This window comes from Balaenoptera musculus, chromosome 14 (genome assembly GCF_009873245.2).
Source record: "Balaenoptera musculus isolate JJ_BM4_2016_0621 chromosome 14, mBalMus1.pri.v3, whole genome shotgun sequence".
NCBI lineage: Eukaryota > Metazoa > Chordata > Mammalia > Artiodactyla > Balaenopteridae > Balaenoptera > Balaenoptera musculus.
Genome location: NC_045798.1, coordinates 69928685 through 69948022, shown reverse-complemented (window position 1 = coordinate 69948022; position 19338 = coordinate 69928685).

Below are 19338 nucleotides of genomic sequence, written 5' to 3'. Positions count from 1 at the left end.
CTTACTCACATAGAGGGTATAATAAAAGGGTAGGGATTGAATATTGGGGATAGCTTTGGTGGAGGATGTCTGTGGAGAGAGCTGCTGATTTCATCCCATGAGGAGAACAAATCAATGTAAAACCTGTCGAGAAGTATGAGTTGTGTTTCCTCTGTTTTCTGAGACCACTTGGAGATCTAACACATGTATCTGCCAGCTGGCCTTGGATAGTGTGATATCCGCTCATGACTATTTCAGGCTGGAACTTTCCTCCCTTTCCTTTCTCCAGTTTAACTCTGGAGGAGTTGAAAACTAGTAAGTTGTAGGGGGAAGTGGAAGGTTAGGCTGGAAAAGAAAGAAAAGAAGTATCTGACGACACCCCAATGCCCGCTTGCTTCCTATTGGCGACAGACACACAGAAAGGAGGTAAGATGCTTTAACTTTATATTAAGACCAAGTTTTGATTGTGATGTGGGACTGAATATTCTAATTACCAAGTTGAAACTGCCTTTTTCACATAAGATGTTTGGTGGACTTTTAATGACCCAAAAGAAACCAGAGAATTCATGGAGCCAACTTCCATAGTGCCATGGAGTACATTTTAAGGGACGGAGAAAGATTAAGTTACTTGATTCTATTCCATGGATTGACCTTATCCAGTGAAATGGTTAAATGCACATGTAGTGTGGTAGTGTCTTTCCCAACTGAATCTCTGTCTAATTGTAATTAAAATGATGGTGAATTGTCCTTGGAAAATGAGAGGGTAGGGGAAGACTTGTTAGGACATTTGGAAGGAGAGAACATTCCAAAGTTACGGAGTTCATCTGTGGTGTGTTTAGCCTTGGGAAGAAGTGAACTCCTTTAATGGGAGGCAGCTAAGTAGAAGAAATGGGACAATCTGTTATGGCTGAAGAAGGGATTGGACAGGGATCCTTCTCATGGCCTCTCCTAGATAGTGGGGTTCTTTGGTTCAGAGATGTTTAGTTTTGAGTTTGACTGACCTTGTGGACACACACTGACACCTTCTTTCTCTCTCTCTTTTCCTTAGTCTTAAAAATGTTACTAGATTGGGGTTTGTTTGCTACTGAGGACTTAAGTGTAAGAAAATGTAAGCTTTGCTATTTATTCAAGACTCAGCGAACATCACATTATATATGTTTGCCATGTTAAAATAGCTAATGCCAAAAAGAGTGTCTTTATGTTTTGAAAATATTTTTGTTTCTGTTGCAGTACAAGAATGCTCCCAAATGTTTTTTGAATGAAATATTCAAGTTAGTTACTCATCATTCACTAGACAGCAGTAGTCATGTAGCAGTGGGAGAGAAGTTTATTTTAGGAAAACAGAGCTTTGCTACTTAGTTATTATTTTGGGGAAGTAATTTTTCCAAAATTCGAGTTATCCTTAACCCCACCAAAGCTGCATTCATCTTGGCTCCATATTCCGCCAGAGTTTCTTTTTTTTTTTTACATCTTTATTGGAGTATAATTGCTTTATAATGTTGTGTTAGTTTCTGCTGTACAACAAAGTGAATCAGCTATATGTATACATATATCCCCATATCCCGTCCCTCTTGAGCCTCCCTCCCACCCTCCCTATCCCACCCCTCTAGGTGGTCACAAAGCACTGAGCTGATCTCCCTGTGCTATGCAGCTGCTTCCCACTAGCTATCTATTTTACATTTGGTAGTGTATATATGTCCATGCCACTCTCTCACTTCGTCCCAGCTTCCCCTTCCCCACTGTGTCCTCAGGTCCTTTCTCTATGTCTGTGTCTTTATTCCTCCCCTGTCACTAGGTTCATCAGTACCATTTTTTTAGATTCCATATATATGTGTTAGCATACGGTATTTATTTTTCTCTTTCTGACTTACTTCGCTCTGTGTGATAGACTCTAGGTCCATCCACCTCACTACAAATAACTCAGTTTTGTTCCTTTTCATAGCTGAGTAATATTCCATTGTATATATGTGCCACATCTTCTTTATCCATTCATCTGTTGATGGACACTTAGGTTGCTTCCACGTCCTGGCTATTGTAAATAGTGCTGCAATGAACATTGTGATACATGACTCTTTTTGAATTATGGTTTTCTCAGGGTATATGCCCAGTAGTGGGATTGCTGGGTCGTATGGTAGTTCTATTTTTAGTTTTTTAAGGAGCCTCCATACTGTTCTCCATAGTCCACCAGGGTTGTAATTGGATTTTGTCAGTAGTTAATGGGAATAAATCAAATTGGCCTAAACAGTAAGAAAAATTGTTTTCTTTTAATAACAAAAAATCCAGAGGTAGGGTGGGCTTCAGATGTTGCACTTCAGAGTCAGTTCTGCTTCTCTGCCCTTCTCTTGGGTTGACTTCTTCCTCAGGCTAGTGACAAGATGGCAGCAGGAGTTTCAGCAAAACATTCCATGATGACAGTTGTTAGAAAAAGGTGAGAGTTTTTTGTCTCTTTCTTAAAATTAAGAAAAATTTTCTTTGAAGTGCCTCCTTCCTTCCTCCACCTCAGCTGACTTCCTCAGACATCTCATTGGCTGGAATTAGTGACACATCCTAAACCAACAGTGGGCATGGGGCCAGCTAGTTTCTGTTACAACTGTTCATCTCTGCCATTGCAGTATGAAATCAGCTGTAAACGATAACATAAATGGGTGTGACTGTGTTCCAACAAAAATTTATTTACAAAAGTAGGAAGCAGGCAGAATCTGACCTGTGGTCTGTAGTTTGCCCTGGTTATATGCTCCTCAAAGGTTGATCTTCCCGTTGTAGTTCTAGGACAAAAGTGGTTTTGAGAAGGATCGTGTGGGTTTCAGATGAGGCTCAAGGATTTGTATTTTCCCCAAACCAAAAGTCAAAGGCACGGCGGCCTTCCACTTTGTTTACATGATGTGGAAACTACTTGTTATCCAGTCAATTTATCATGACAACTGGTAGATTCAGTATGTTAAGCAGATTCACAGTTTATTTCACTGAACTGATCAGTCAAGCAGTCAAAATCGCGTGCTCTTGCCAAGGCGTAATCTTGATGTAATTTAGACAGATAATCCTCCAGGAAACCAATCTACCTGAAAGTTAGTTTACCTGTAATCTACATTTCTCACTGAGCCTAGTATGACAACGTCTAATTAAATCACACTCTGAATGAGGGTACAGCTTGCCTTAGAAAGAATTTAACCAAATAATTAGAAAGTTCTAAAAATTGTTGCAGAAATTGGTAACAGGAAGTCACTTGCAAATTGTCTAAAGCATTCATATTCTAGGAGACACAGGTCAACTATTTTTGGCTGGGGGGTCATGTGATGAGTACATGCCTGAAGTCTCAAGGAGGGGAACAGTGATTTGTATTTAGGGAGACTGCTTTTTCGAGCTCTCAGTACATATGAGTCTGTTAAAGACAAATACTCTGTGTTTGCACTTATAGGTGGAATCTAAAAACCAAAATGAACAAATATAACAAAACAGAAACAGACCCACAGATACAGAGAACAAACTAGTGGTTGCCAGAGGGGAAGGAGTTGGGGGGGATAGGCAAAATAGGTGGAGGGGATTAAGAGGTACCAACTTCCATTACAACATAAATAAGTCATGGGGATATAATGTACAGCACAGGGGAAATAGTCAATCATATTGTAGTATCTTTGCATGGTTCGTAATATATAAACATATTGAATCACTATGTTGTACACCTGAAACTAATATAAAATTGTAAGTCAACTGTGCTTCAAAAAAAAAAGCCCTTTCAGAAGTAAGGGCAAGATCTCTGTTCCAGTTCTTGGAGCAATCACTGAGGTTGTGTATAATTGTTTTGATTGAACAGTTTGAACTTCTCAGGTATAAACACACAATGGCTTTATCTTTCCAATATCGGATTGTGTCAGTCAGGCTTCTCTTTCCTGCTGGGAAGCTGACATCCTTAATGACGGTTTGGGCTGATTCCCTAATTTTTCAGTTTCTTTTGGAAATTAAAATGGCCTCGTTCCTGTTCTTAAAATTTTTTCTGTTCTTTTTAAAACCTCGATCACCTATTCATTTCAGGGCCTCCCCCTTTTCTCTCCTTTCCCTCCAAATCCAGCAAAGACTGGAAACTAGGAGTGTAGTCTGCTCTCTCACCAATCCCTTTCCCCTGGCTTTTCCCTCTGCTGCCTCGGTGTTGAGGTGCTGGGTGGAAAAGGGCCATCTTCTTGCGTAATGGCTGGTGGAGAAATGGCTGCCTTGAACGTGGCGTTTGAGATTGCTGTTCTCTTACGTGGACAACCTCACGTCAGAGGTGGCAAGGTTACTTCCTCTCTCTGTTGTGTGGCTCCATTTCAGCTATCTGCCCAGCTGTCACATCCCACTGGTTCTCTCAGGGGGCCTCCTTTGGCTCTTGAAAGTCTCCAAGGCAGCGTCCCCTTGTAAAGCCCCTGGTGTGAGAGATCTGGCTGAAGCTTAACCTCTTCCTTCCCAACGTCCGGTACCCACTGCGGGCACCCACCTTGCAGCCTGTTGCTGCTGGCTTCCTGTTGCCCAGCAGGAAGGGCCTGCTTCAGGGACGTCTGACCAGTGCAGTGGTACTGGGCCTGTGCTCGGAAGGGCCCCATACTTGGTGTGTAACGTCCAGAGGGTACCATCTTGAAATGATTAATAATTTTATCTTTGGGTTTGTGTTTTGGACGTGAGGTCAGATGGACTAGTGGAGCATGTGTCAGGGGCCTAGAGCCTTGGCCCCTGCACAGACCTATATCTTGCTGTCTCCTCACCTCTCTTGGAGACCCTTTCCCCACTTCTTCATGCACTGGGCCCTGCCTGGTTTCCCCATCCTCATCCTTGACCTGCAACTGCTGTTGCCTTCAGAAACATGCCTTGTGTGTGTGTGTGTGTGTGTGTGTGGCCTGTGTGGGCACTTGGGCATGGGAGGCTTGGAGTGGTGCATGCCCTGCTGTGTCTTGGGGAAAAACAAGGAAGCATGTGTTCCAGTATATTCCACAGGCAACTCAGGAGGCCTCTTGCCCACCCCCAATCCAAGTACCAATCTCAACCTGGCAGGAAGGTTGCAATGCCTTGGCACTTGCCCTTCTACCACCAGTCGGGGTGGTGGGCCCATGGAGAGGGGAGATTAATTTTCTGTTCCTGGCCAGGGCCTCACATTTTCATTTTGCACTGGACCCCCCAAATTATTTAGCTAGAGCTGTCAGTAGATGGTCCTCTTGGGGAGTGTTGGCCAGACAGCTTAAGCCACTTCAGTACTGACCACTTTACCTACAGCTAGGCGCTCTCCTTGTTAGTAAAGATGGCGGGACTGAAGGCATCCCCTGGGCCTCCCTTTCCTGGCCCTTTTTCTGCTGAATGACTGGCCATATCTTTCCTGAACTCTCTACTGCTGACTCACCAGCTTCCAGATAATTACCAGCCCTAACTCAGTGGTGAGGGGTTTAGAAGACCCCTCCCCCTGCCCATATAAGAGGGGGTTGGGAGGCATTCAAAAGCCCACTCACCTTCTTAGGAGGGAGTTGATTGCCCTCCACAGTGTTGAAGTGCTCCCCAAGGCCATCTCCTCTCTCCAAGTCCTCTTTTCTTAATGACAGAAGCTGGGAAGCCCCTTTAGCCTTTTTGGATCCTGAGGGAACCCGGGACTTGCCTTAGTCTTGGACCTTCTTTGAACTCCACATGGGAGAATTTTGAGATTTTGTTCTCAGCAGTGCACTAACTCTGCTTTAATCCCTGTTCTTTTCAGTCACCTGCTGGGGGTAGAGGAACATCTCTCTCAGGGCCTCCCCTTTTTCTGTTAACAAGTGTTCACATGGGCCCTCAGCCTTGAATGAGTTCGTGGTGTGTCCGAGTTGATAGGCTATTTCACTGAAATGATAGTCTCACGCAGCAACTTCATTTCAAGGCTGCGTACGTTCTTGTATTCAATTTCGTCCTTCTGGAACAGCTGGGAAACTGCCCCTCCGTCTGTAGTATTTGGTTTACATTTTCTACACATTTTCTCTTAACATTGTGTGTATTGGAAACAGCCGTAATGCTTTATCTAAGACTTTCTAAGACTGTCACTAACAGTGAAAACTAAGCCTTGGTTTTCTGGTGGGCAAGATGGAAAAAATAAAAAATTCGTCCCATTTACTTTACATGGTGTTTGTGAGAAACCAGTAGGATGATAATTGTAAAACCTCTAAAATTTTTAACTGTTCCACAAGTTTGTGATATCCATAGTCTGAATCTAAGTAAAGACAAACCCTACACAGCCATGGCTTTCCCAGGGCAACACATATTTGATGCTGGGGGCAAACAAAACCAAACCCACAAAAGCCCTTTAGGCTCAAGATTATAAAGTGAAGTTTAATTAAAATGAGTCTTTCTTGGTGAAATGGTAGTCATCTGGATGGGATGCTTTGTAGCTGTGCATGAGGTAGGGATGATTTATCTTGAAGAGATGAGGCTGATTTATATCTCTGAGGTCTGAGGTAAATGTGTTTGAAGCAAGAGAATTGGGTGCTTTTATGTTCTGAGAACCTTGGTGTGATTTAAATTTAATACTTTTGAAGTCCACCTGGTGTTTCCGTTGGCAAATATTTTGCTGCTTTGATCCTCTCTCCAGATGCCTCTCGAAGGAGTTCATTCATACTCTTTTTTCTCTAGTTATTCTTCTGTTTTATCTCCTCTACTTAAAAGAAAAAACAAACAAACCTCCCCTGTCTCCAAACGTGTGCTTATATTCTCGTATGCTGGGTGTCCTGTGGATTGGACACTTGCCCAGCCGCCAGCTGTTGAGTCTGAACCGCAGACAATGGCAACATTGGGCTGACTTCTGGGGACTCAGCTCCTCTGCTGTTGTTTACCAGCTTCAAATTCCGTCTGGTTTTGCTAGTGGGAACCTTGACACCATCTGCAAAGATTGAAATAAAGCAATTTTGGTCTGAAGCAAAGGAAAGTAGCAAGTGGAAGCCCATTTGGGAAATGTCATGTTTGCTGCTTCAAAAGGAAAACTGGACGGGGATGTGTGTTGATATATGTTCCTGTGTTTGGTGGACTTCCTGAGAAGACACATGGAGAGGTGTAACCTTTGAGTGCACCGCCTTTTCCTTCTCCAGTAGGGGAAACCCAGACTGAAGGAAATCTACAGAATGCCTGATCCCCAAGATGGGTTTTGATGATTAATTGACAGTAGGTTGTGTTTCTACATAGTAAGTCCACCTGCCCCCAGAGTACAGGGGGGGGACCAGTGTGTTTTGTAGGTGTCTGTGGCATATAAAAATCATGGCCCTGTGCTTTTCTTAGTACCCAAAGGGTTCACTTATGTATGATGTAAACCTACACAAATACCCATAGTCCCACCCCAGGGTCAAGGGATAATAATAATATAGTAGTAGTAACTAAAATTCATCCAGTGCTGACTAAGTGTCCTAGACTGCTCTGAATACTTTAAATAGTAACTCACTTAATTCCTACAACCACCCTAGAGGGTATTACTATTATCCCAATTTTACAGATGAAGAGACTGTAGCACAGAGAAGATAAGTAATGACTAATAAGTGGTAGAGCTGGGATTTGAAAGTAGGCTGTCTCGCTTCAGTAATAGGTTAGGACTGGCCTCTGTGCTCACGGGGGTCACTCTATACTTGACTAGGTATATTTTAGGATTAGTCCTCATTTAGGACTATGTGCTGCCGCTCTCCTTCTGCTGCGCTAGATCTCTACTCATCCATCCTCTATCCTGTGCCGGCTCGGGGAGACTTGCCCTCTTTGGATTGCATCCTGGGCTTCCTGGCCTTCAATTTCCATTCCGGTTTGGCTGTGGGCCCCTCTCTCTCCCCCAGTGGCTGCACCCTTGCTGGGGGTGGCCCCAATTCTCCTCAGATCTGGTAACACCACTGTCTCAACATTCACTCAGGCAGAGGGGGACCAAAACTTTCAGCCTCTGTACTCCTGGTGCCTCACCATCACAGGGAGGTTCTCTGAGCCCTGCCCTCTCTTCTGTAAAAAGCCCTCCATTAAAATTTAACACCGAGTCTGTTGTGTCTTTCTGCAGGAGTTCTAACACATACAGGCTTCCTCAGAGAGTTCATCTGTTGTCCCCTGCTTGAGTCTCCAGTGCTCAAAAACACTTGATAGTTTTAGAATAATTTTGTGAAAGATAAATGAAAAAAAGTTAGAATTTAGGGTAGGGCCAGGCAGGCCTATCATCTTGGCTTAGAATAGACAATAGTAATATTCCCATACTTGTAAGAGGTCGTCTTCTTTTCCAAGTGCTTTTAGATGCATTTGTTAATAACAACCTCTACAAGTGCTGGGTTCCATGCACCCTACGAAGGAGTTCATCTAAATTATTTTATTTAATTCTCAGAACAGTCTTAGGAGGTAGGTTTCCTCATTCTTCTCATGTTGCGGATGAAGAAAGTGAAGTTGAGAGAGATGAAGCAGCCGGATCAAGGCTGTGCAGTTAGTAAGTCGTGCGTGTGGGATTCACACCCAGGCAGCTGGCCCTGGGGTCCGTACTTTTAAGCAACATACTTATGCCTCCTGCATCGGACTGTGCTCTTGGAGCAACTTGGGAAGTAGGCCAGACTGGTGTAATTTTCTCACCTTTATTGCAGTTGAGTAGACTGGAGCAGAGTGGGCTGAAGTGACCTGTCTAAGCTTACAGAGCTACTTAGTGTATACGTATAAATGGCAGGACTGGTGGTTACTGGGAGACCTTGCTGCAGAAATCAAGCAGCCTTGGAGGCAGCTTTGTTTGTGCAAAGAGCCTTAGGCTTGAGGTTAAGAGACAGGGGTTGAAATCCTGACTGAGACTCCCTAGTTACTTCACCTCGAGTAATTCTTACTCCGAGGCTTTGTGTCTCCATTCATAAAATGGGAGAAATTAATTCCTCCTTCACAGGGTGTACGAGGATGATATAAAGTAATCAAATGAAAGTGTTGATCACAGTAGTTGTTTAATATGTGGTTTAAAAAATGTCCACCGACATCATCAAAGTGTAGATCCGTGAATTGAGGGATAGAAAGGGAAGCAAAGGATGTTTGGCTCCTGACGCCCTAGCTGGTTCCTCATAAGTGTGATAACTTCCAGGGAAGCCTGCCTTGGGTGAGCAGGGCTTCATGCAGCCCTGAGCATAGACTGAACATCTGCTCTACGTTATTGAAGAATTCAGGTTTTATATCAATGTGAGGGCTTTATTTTTGTGGTAGTCTTTATAGTAAAAACTAATTATAATTCTAACAATATGTGGCCAGGGAAAACCTTGAGGCAAAGCTTTTGTTGGTAGTACATTAGGTACACTCCTGTGAGGATGGTGATTTTACAAGCAGAATACCTCTATCTGTTACAGTGATGCCTTGATCTGAGTGGTTTTAGGGTCTGTTCTTAAGTGAATTTGGAATGTGAGGAGTCATCCTGGCAGAAAGTAATTTCTCACCCCTCTGAAATGTTGCCCTCTGTACCATTTCTCTGAATGTACTATTTCTGGTTTGAAAATGATTCTTTGTGTACTTTTTTCCTCTCCACACTGAGAGCTTATATATATATATACATACAGACACACACACACACACACGTATATATATATATATATATTTTTTTTATTTTTTATTTTATTTTTTTTTACAAAGCACTGTATTCTCGACAACTGTGTATGAATGTCTTATGAATGAATTCAGTGAATTTCTTTCTGATCTCTGCCGGGGGGTGGGGAGCATCTGCCATTCCTTCAAAACACTGAACATCTTCTGTGTGACAAGGACTCAGCTGGGCCTGGGGGTATAGAGATGTATCTTTGGGCTCTGGTACCTGACAAAGGTGCAAATAATCACAGCACATTAGATCAAGTCCTGTAAGAAGCTGTGTACAAGGTACAGTGATTTCCTTGGCAGTTACATTGGAAACAAATGTGTTCACAGAACATACTAGTAAATGATCCACATGGGCTATTTTCCTTGACAAGAGCCAGAGCCAGAGTAAATGAATACAGTAAAGCCTCCCACAGCCAGAATGCTTGGTGAACGGAGTGTTTTGGTTTCTGGGCTTTTCCAGTCAGCTGAGAGTTGTAAAAATGCAACGTGAAGCTGGTCATCACTGAAAATATCCTACAGGTCCGCTAGATGGCGCTCTGTCTCTAGGAAAGCAGAGCTTTCAAGTCAAGTGACTCAAATTTGAATTCTTGGCATTCTGGCAGTCATCACACTTCCCTCATTTTTTAGGGAAGTTGAATGTTGAATGAAAAATTTAGCTGTTAAGGGTTCAGTTGAAAATGAAGGATCATCAGAAGTTCACTCAGAACACATGAACTGAAATTCCCAAAGGAGGTTTTAACACATTTTTTACAATGTTTAACTTATTTTCAGAAAAATAAGAAAATAAAAACCAAGAATACAGGAGCGTCAGTAACTAAGCAAATAGTTTCGCTATATGGACTTGCAAACATCAGATGAGGCAGTGTGGCTTGCAATTGCCTTTGCTTGATTTTACTCTTTGATTAAATTTTTCTAAATTAAAAGGAATACAAGCTTATTGTAAAAATATAGACAATGCATTCTACAAGTATAAAATAAAAGTGAGTCCTTCTTCACCTCCTACCTCCAGGTATAGCCCACCCACTTCTTTTGCTATACATTTACAATTCTCTTTATAGTGAGAGAATAAACATACAAATGGAGAACGGCCAGACTGTATATAAAAATAAAGCTCTGACCTACAATCCGCACTAACCAGCCAGGAAGCCAACCTGCTGTCTGCAAGTCACACTTGTAGGAAGTCAGACCATTACCTCTAGCAATCAGGCCAGAAAGTGAAACAATAACTTCTACACAATCAGCCCTAAACAGCCAGGACTTGATTAATTACTGACAGAACCCTTAATTTCTGTCCCAGATTACAATTTAGGACCAAACAGAGAAAGTCAAATAGGCACCCCTAAACAATCACATGGGATTCCTTCCTCCTTATAAATTTTATTTATTTATTTATTTTTGGCTGCATCGGACTTCATTGCTACGCATGGGCTTTCTCTAGTTGCGGGGAGCGGGAGCTACTCTTCATTGCGGTGTGCGGGCTTCTCATTGTAGTGGCTTCTCTTGTTGCAGAGCACGAGCTCTAGGCACACGGGCTTCAGTAGCTGTGACACGTGGGCTCAGTAGTTGTGGCGCATGGGTTTAGTTGCTCTGCAGCATGTGGGATCTTCCCGGACCAGGCCTTGAACCCGTGTCCCCTGTATTGGCAGGCGAATTATTAACCACTGCGCCACCAGGGAAACCCCCTTCCTTCTTAGTTGACCTACCTACAGCTTCCCCACGCTAAGTGTCTGCAGTCAGGGTACACCTGTATCTTTCCCTTGTTTCTCCTGTAAAGCTTTCCCACTCCTCTGCCTGCCTGAGTTTCTGCCAAACACCTGGGATGGTGCCTGACTCTTTTGCAATGGCAAGTGCTGAAAAAACAGCCTTATCTTGTTCTCATTTGATTGGTCTTCATTTGTTTTCACAACAGATACAGATTCATTCATTTAACATCACATATTTGAGGGCATGCTGTTCGAGAGGCTGGGGATACAAACACAGTTTCTCCCCACATGATGCTTACCTTTTAGTGGAGGGGGAAAAAAGTAAATGTGTTTATAAAAGACTGTTAGCGAGTGCTATGTGCTCTGAAGAAAAGTAGAGCAGGGTCAAAGGATGGAGAGTGATGGAAGGTGCTGTCTAAGTGATGTGGAGAGGAAAGTCCTCCCTGGGGAGCTGACACTTCAGTGGAGTCCCGGATAAACAAAGGAAGTGATCACGTGGCTACACTGTGAGAGTGGCAGGTGCAAAGGCCCTGCATTGACAGCGTGCTTGCTTTGTTGTGTGAAAACCAAGAAGGGGTGGGGAGGGTCAAGGTTGAGTTTTCAAACTGTTCTGACTGCGACACACAATAAGATGCACATTTTACTTCCTGACCCGATGTACAACACACACTGTTATGGGTTGAATTGTGTCTCCTCACCCGCAAAAGGTATGTTGAAATCTTAACCCCCAGTAACCTCAGAATATGACCTTATTTGGGAGTAGGGTCATTGCAGATGTAATAAGTTAAGATGAAGTTATTCTGGGCGGGCCCTGCATCACAATGACTGGTGTCCTTATAAGAAGGGAAGAGATGCAGAGACATAGGTGCACATAGGTAGAGTCTCATGTTATGATGGAGCCCAAGATTGAAGTGCTGCAGCTACAAGCCAAGAGATTCCAGGGATTTCCAGCAACTACCAGCGGCTAGAAGAGGCAATGAAAGATTCCCGATTCCCGTACAGGTTTCAGAAGGAGCGTGGCCCTGATGACACCTTGGTCTTTTACTTTTGGATTCTAGAGTAGTGAGACAATACATATTTGTTGTTTCACGTTACCCAATTTATGGTGTTTTGTCATGGCAGCCCTAGGACACTAATGCAGACACACACAGACGCAGCAGTGCAAGTGATATTAAACTCTCCTTGCCCTTACTCCCTATAGTTTGCTGACCATTCTGTTCTCTGCCATGATGTCACATGTTGGTGAGGACCCTGGGATGATTTCCTGGCAGCTCCCCACACCCTAATACCCTGCATTCTGTGATTGAAAAACACTGAGCAAATGTGAGCGTTGGGATAAGAGGCCATGGAAAGAGTCAGGGGCCAGATCACAAAGGCCGTGGGAAAGGCTCTGCAGCTTTTTCCTTTAGGAGCTGGGAAAACCACTGGTAGGGATGTTTTCTTTTCTTCTTTCTTTTTTGAGGATGTGTGTGTGTGTGAGACACAATCTGATTGGTCTTTTAAGAGGATCTTGCTGACTGTGCTCTCTGGAGAAGAAAGCTTGGGAGAGAAGAGTGGAAGCAGGGGGCGCAGTTAGGAGCAGGTCACAGTAACCCAGCCCGGGGGGTAACGGGGGCTAGGACCAGGTTAGTAGACAAGGCACCGGGAATGCATGGTCCATGTGAAACCTCCAGGGGCAATTAAGACGTTTGATTTCACTTATTTTACTGTATGTTCCATTGCCTACTATCCGTCCGAGCATATTGAATCCCAGGAACGGAACAGACCAGGTCTTTCTTGACCACCTTGTACTGTCTGAGGCCTCTCTACACCAAGACTCTGGCGTATACTCTGGGCTGTTTCTTTACCCAAGGATCAGGCACTCTTGTAAGACTACTGTGGCATGAGAGGCTATGGCCAATAGCTAAGGCCAGATTTCCCTGTGAGCCACACAAGGGAGGACTCTGCAGTGCTTGGATCTTCATTAGAAAAATGGCGCCCACGTGTGCTCTCTTCGGTCCCGGTCTCCCTCCTCGGGTTCATCCCGTCCTCATTTTCAAAATGCTCATTCAGCCCTTCTAACCAGCAATCCAGCTCTCTTCTTAGGAGTATTCTCCTACATGGGAGTTGATTCTGAGGCTCCATTACTTTGATTTTCCAAGAAATTCTGGTGGCTTCCTCAGTGAGTGGCTCTCCTGGGCTCGATCTCAAAGCCTGTGGAGGGGGTGGACTCCAGTCTTGCAAGTGAGGGGGAATCGATTTATTCTCTAATTATATAGTTTAGTCTTTCTGTCAGTGGAGCTATGAGGCTGTGGTTCTCTTAATCATGAGAAAGAGAAAAACAGACCCTGACCTGTGGGAACTGGCCTTGGTGTTCTCCTGCTTAACGTAAGCAATTCCGTGGAACATCAACATCAGACAGGACTACTCTGGGAGTGTGATGGGTCAATACGGAAATGGGACCATTGAGCACAGACAATAGGCATCACTGTGTAAGCCACAAAGACGACCCAACATCCCCCTGTCCTGGATAATATGAGTGCCACTTTTTTGTTTTCTTTTTCTTTATCATTTACAGCTTTAGCCTTCCTCTATTCCTCTTTCCTTCTAGGTAGGATTTATTAAACTACCCAAATATAGGATTACCTCTACCTTTTTTTTTAAAAACCTTATTCTTCATTTTTTAATTGAGGTATAGTTGCTGAACAATATTGTATAAGTTACAGGTGTACAATATAGAGATTCACAATTTTTAAATGTTATACTCCACTTATTGGCACTGTAAAATATCAGCTGTATTCCCTGTGTTGGACAATATATCCTTGTAGCTTATTTTGTATCTAATAGTTTGTGCCTCTTAATGCCCTACTCCTATATTTCCCTTTTCTTCTTCCCTCTCCCCACTGGTAACCACTAGTTTGTTCTCTATATCTGTGAGTCTGCTTCTTTTTGTTATAGTCACTAGTTTGTTGTATTTTTTAGATTCCGCATGTAAGCATATCATACAGTATTTGTCTTTCTCTGTCTTATTTCACTTAGCATAGTGCTCTGCAAGTTCATCCATGTTGCTGCAAATGGCAAAATTTCATCCTTTTTTATGGCTGAGTAGTATTCCATTATATATATATATATATATATATATATACACATACACACATACATACACACCCAACATCTTCTTTATCCATTCATCTGTTGATGGGCACTTAGGTTGCTTCCATATCTTGGCGATTGTAAATAACGCTGCTGTGAACATTGGGATGCATGTATCTTTTCGAATTAGTGTTTTGTTTTTGTTTTTTTCGAATATATACCCAGGAGTGGAATTGCTGAGTCATAGGGTAGTTCTACCTTTAGTTTTTTGAGAAACCTCCATACTGTTTTCCCCAGGGGCTGCACCAATTTACATTCCCACCAACAGTTTTCTTTTCTCCACATCCTTGTCAGCATTTGTTGTTTGTGTTCATTTTGATCATAGCCGATCTGACAGATGTGATTACCTTTACTTTCTGACAGCATCCAGTTTGGAGTTAAGCTAGCTTCTCTGAATCCTCCAGTGAATCCCTAACATGAGCCCAAATTCTACATTAGGTCATTTCTAACAGCCTCTTATGGAGATGTCCCATGGTTCCCTGTGGTGTACTGTCTTCTTTGTTTCAACAAGAAATCACACAGCTTGTTCAGCTATAGGTCTGTTCCAGAGGTCTTTCACTGGAGGACATTGACACTAAGCTACCTTTGAAAAAAGCCAACTCGGCAAAGACAACATATACATTTTCTTACCATAAATCATCTAACCATTTCTCTTGAAGGGATTTAGTTTGCCTCCAGTGTTTTGCTATTAAAAATATTGTCGTAGTTCTGTTTCTGGTCAAAATGAGGTAATGGGGAGAATTGGATTCACCCTCCAACTTGTAACAACTGAAAAACTGGACAAAGTATATGTAACAATGGCTTTCAAGACATTGGGCGTCAGGCAACAAAAGACAGTGATCCCTGGAGGATGGGAAACAAATGAGGTGAACTTAATGATTGCAGCAGCTTATGCCTAAGGAAAGTTACCAGGTCTCAGTGCAGGAATGCGGAAGCCAGGGAAAACTTGAGTAACTTGAAAACTTGATTATCAAATTGGAAAGCCCTTTAGTAATCTCCCGGAGTAATTTTCCTGAGTCTGGGGAAAGCAATGTGGCCAGAGTTTGCAGAGCAGAATAAAGGAGAAGAGAGCTGCACAAAGAGCAATCCTGAGATGACAGGAGTGTGTCCTTTGAGTACTCGGTTGAGTACTGATCAGTGCATGCTTGTGGGGAAACCCACTGAGGCAGGGGAAAGAACCACTGCAAAGTGTTAGAGGGAACAGTGTCTAGAGTTCATGTTAGTTCCAGAATAGTGCTTGTTCCCAACTGCCAGAGTGGAGAATGTGATATTTCACAGGACACTGGATAGAATTCTATGAAGGGTCTTACCTCAGTATTGGGAAAAAATTAGCCCTAGATTAAGTGCAGGTCTGATTCTCACAAATAAAACTTAAAAGTAAGATTCAACAGCATCAAATTCTTCCCAAGTAACTTAACCATGTGTGAGAACAAATTTCAAGAATACATATAGGACTAGAAAAATATCTGGCATCAAATAAGGTAAAATGTACTATGTCCGGCACCCAAGCAAAAAGTTTTAGGCATACAAAGAAGTAGAAAAATATAGCCCATAATGAAGAGAAAAATCAGTCTAATGAAACTAACTCAGAAATGATACATGATAGAATCAGTAGGCAAGGGCATTAAAAGTTATTAAAACAGTATTCCAAATGTTCAGGAAACTAACATGTTAAGTAGAGACATGGAAGATATGAAAAAGACCAAAATAAAACTTCTAGAGATAAAAGCTACAGTGTTTGAGTTAAAAAAATTCACTCATATGTATGAAAAACCTATAGCTACTATCATATTTAATGGTGAAAGATGGAATGTCCAACCCCCCTCCGCCCCACATCAGAAACAAGGCAAAAATGGCCACTCTCATCACTTTTACTTATCATTGTATTGGAGGTTCTAGCCAGTGCAGTAATGAAAAGAGAAGAAATGAAAGGGATTCTGTTTGGAAGGAAGGAAGTAAAACTCTTTATTTGCAGATGACAGTGATTATCAAACTGGAAAGCCCTTTAGAATCATCAAAAAAGTTTCTAGAACTAAGTGAGTTTAGCCAAATCTGTGGGATACATGACCAATATAAAAATTAATTGTACTTCTATATGTTAGCAACTAAGAATGAGAATCATTATGTTGTACACCTGAAACTAATATAATGTTTTATGTCAATTATAGCTCAACAAAAAATAGTGGTAGTAATGTAAAACATGGGAAATTGATCTTAAAAGAACAGTATTGTTTATAATATCAAAAATATGAAATACTTGGGGATAAATTTGGCAAAATTTGTTTAAGACTTGTGCACTGAAAACTACAAAACATTCCTGAGTGAAATTTAAAAAGACCTGAAATAAATGGGGAGATAAACCATATTCATGGGTTGGAAAACTCAACTCAATTTTTAAGGTGCTGATTCTTTCCAAATTGATCACAGATTTAGTGCAGTTCCAATCTAAATATCAACAGATGCTTTAAAAACTAGACATGGTAACTCTAAAATTCATGTGGAAATCAGAGAACCTAGACTAGCCAAGACAACTTTGGGGGAAAAAAAAAGAACAAAGATTGAAGACTTATATTACCTAACTAAAGCAGTGTGGTATCAGTGTCAAGAATAAGGAGTAGGGGCTTCCCTGGTGGCGCAGTGGTTGAGAATCTGCCTGCCAATGCAGGGAACACGGGTTCGAGCCCTGGTCTGGGAGGATCCCACATGCTGCGGAGCAACTAGGCCCGTGAGCCACAATTACTGAGCCTGCGCGTCTGGAGAGGCCGCGATAATGAGAGGCCCCGCGCACCGCGATGAAGAGTGGCCCCCACTTGCCACAACTAGAGAAAGCCCTCGCACAGAAACGAAGACCTAACACAGCCATAAATAAATAAAATAGTGTTTAAAAAAAAAAAAAAAAAGCCAGCTTGTATATCACCTGCTCTTTAAAAAAAAAAAAAAGAAGAATAAGGAGTAGAACAGTAGAACAGAAGAGTCTAGAAATAGACCCACACATATATGGTCAATTTTTAGCAACAATGCAAAAGCAATTCAGTGGAGAAAAGACATTTTCAACAAATTGGATATTTATAAGTAAAAGTTGAACTCACATCCTATACAGAAGTTAACTTTAAATGCATTACAGATTCAAAGTAAAACCTAAAACTATAAAACCTCTAGAAGAAATTATAGGAGAAAAACCTTTGTAACTTCAAAGATAGGGAAAGATTTCCTAGATATGACACTGAAAGCACAATCCTTAAGAGAAAAAGATGGTGAATTAGATTTCATCAACATGTAGAACTTCTACTGTTTGAAAGACCTTTAAGAGAACAACAACAACAAAAAATTTCATAAACTGATAGAAAATACATAACAAATCATGTCTGATAAAGGAATTATATCCTCAATAGATAAGGAACTTTTAAAACTTAAGAAAACAACTATCTAATTAAAGAAATGGATAAAAGATTTGAACAGATGCTTCACCAAGGAAGATATATGGACGGCAATAAAGGACAAGAAGAGATAGTCAACACTATGTGTCATTAGAGAAATGAAATATAAAACCACATCGAACTACCACCAAACAACTATTAAAATGCTAAAACTTAAAAAGATTGATAATACCATGTATTTTTAAGGCAGCAGGCCAACTGGAAATCTTATACATTGCTGGTAGAAATAAAAAATGGTACAACCACTTTGGAAAAAGAGTTTTGGAATTTTAAAAAGTTAAACACGTATCTACCATATGTAGACCCAGATATTTCATTCCTAGATATTTCCCCAAGAGTAATGAAAGAATGGGTCTCTACAGAGAATTGTAGATGGATATTCACAGCAGCTTAATTTGTAATATCCTCAAACTGGAAACAACCCAGGTGTCCATCAACAGGTAAGTAGATAAACAACTCATTGATACAAACAACAATATAGATGAATCTCAAAATAATTAGGCTGAGTGATGTAACATAGACCAAAAAAAGTACATATTATAGGACTCCACTGATAATTAAAGTGATAGAAAATAGGTCAGTGGTTGCCTGGTTGGGAGAGCAGGAGGGTTGAGAGGAAGAAATTACTGCTAGGCATAAGGGTACTTTTGGGCGTAATGGATGTGTTCATTATCTTGATTGTGGTGATAATTCCAGGAGTGTATATCTATGTTAAAACTTACCAAACTGTACATTTTAAACACATGCAATTGATTTTATGTCAATTATGTTTCAGTAAATCTGTTAAAATAATGTGACAAAAATGATATGTCTGTCTATGAGCTGCTCTAAAATTTTTTTTTTTTTTTTTTTTAATTAATTAATTTATTTATTTTTGCTGTGTTGGGTCTTCGTTTCTGTGCGAGGGCTTTCTCTAGTTGTGGCAAGTGGGGGCCACTCTTCATCGCGGTGCGCGGGCCTCTCACTATCACGGCCTCTCTTGTTGCAGAGCACGGGCTCCAGACGCGCAGGCTCAGTAGTTGTGGCTCACGGGCCTAGTTGCTCCGCGGCATGTGGGATCGTCCCAGACCAGGGCTCGAACCCGTGTCCCCTGCATTGGCAGGCAGATTATCAACCACTGCGCCACCAGGGAAGCCCTAAAATATTTCTTATTGGAGAGAGCAAGTAGGTGGGACTTGAGAAAAATTAAGATTGGCCATTAGTTGATAATAGCTGAGGGATGGGTACATGGGGATTCATTAGCCTATTCTGTCCACTTTAATATTTGAAATTTCCCATAATAAAATATGCAAAATATTGTGATTAATGCTTTGTACATAATACATTTGTGCCTTTTTTTTTTAAACAAGTATTTTATCTAGAATAGGGACCAAAAGTGAAATGTTGGATGTATGATTTTGCACACACGTTATTTTCACAAGAACGATCAACTTGTGTTTTTAAAAGTTTCTTTTTTATTTCTTTTGAGAAGAAGGGAACATGGTCTCTTGTGATTTTTTGTTTTTGAGTCTTTATTTGAAACAGAGATAAAATTCAAGGAAACT